The sequence below is a fragment of the Triticum dicoccoides genome, unplaced genomic scaffold, assembly GCF_002162155.2.
Source record: "Triticum dicoccoides isolate Atlit2015 ecotype Zavitan unplaced genomic scaffold, WEW_v2.0 scaffold2661, whole genome shotgun sequence".
Classification (NCBI taxonomy): domain Eukaryota; kingdom Viridiplantae; phylum Streptophyta; class Magnoliopsida; order Poales; family Poaceae; genus Triticum; species Triticum dicoccoides.
Window position 1 is genome coordinate 1 of NW_021257960.1, and position 945 is coordinate 945.

The window sequence follows — 945 nt, forward strand, 5'->3', positions numbered from 1 at the left end:
ACAAAGACGATTGTACATTGCTTTGGCCGCTCCCTCTCAACTACGGAGACGAGTTTAACGCGGTTTCCACCCCTCCCTCTCAACCGCACCAGTGCACGCTTGCCGCGCCACAACGCCGACGCTGGACCCGTGAATCGTGAGCACCCAGCTATGACTTACCGCACTCGTGCAAAATAATAAAACACGGTAAATATATTACTTACACGTGCGTTTTGTTTTGCAAGCGGCGCGAAAAAAATTAAAAAGGGAATGCAACACGAGGACTTCCCAGGAGGTCACCCATCCTAGTACTACTCTCGCCCAAGCACGCTTAACTTCGGAGTTCTGATGGGATACGGTGCTTTAGTGCTGGTATGATCACATCCGACATGTTACCCCGGTCTTCGTCCCTTATCCTTGCCCCTCCCAGCTCCACTACAAAGACGATTGTACATTGCTTTGGCCGCTCCCTCTCAACTACGGAGACGAGTTTAACGCAGTTTCCACCCCTCCCTCTCAAACGCACCAGTGCACGCTTGCCGCGCCACAACGCCGACGCTGGACCCGTGAATCGTGAGCACCCAGCTATGACTTACCGCACTCGTGCAAAATAATAAAACACGGTAAATATATTACTTACACGTGCGTTTTGTTTTGCAAGCGGCGCGAAAAAAATTAAAAAGGGAATGCAACACGAGGACTTCCCAGGAGGTCACCCATCCTAGTACTACTCTCGCCCAAGCACGCTTAACATCGGAGTTCTGATGGGATCCGGTGCTTTAGTGCTGGTATGATCGCATCCGACATGTTACCCCGGTCTTCGTCCCTTATCCTTGCCCCTCCCAGCTCCACTACAAAGACGATTGTACATTGCTTTGGCCGCTCCCTCTCAACTACGGAGACGAGTTTAACGCGGTTTCCACCCCTCCCTCTCAACCGCACCAGTGCACGCTTGCCGCGCCACAA

At 52.3% G+C, this 945-nt stretch overlaps 2 non-coding genes across 2 annotated transcripts; both read right to left on the reverse strand.

The window, feature by feature from the left end:
• Window positions 1–246: 246 nt before the first annotated feature.
• On the reverse strand, window positions 247–365 carry LOC119345661. The gene has a single exon (XR_005167116.1). It is a non-coding gene; the product is annotated as a 5S ribosomal RNA (ribosomal RNA).
• Window positions 366–662: 297 nt separating this feature from the next.
• Window positions 663–781, reverse strand: LOC119345660. The gene has a single exon (XR_005167115.1). It is a non-coding gene; the product is annotated as a 5S ribosomal RNA (ribosomal RNA).
• Window positions 782–945: the final 164 nt, after the last annotated feature.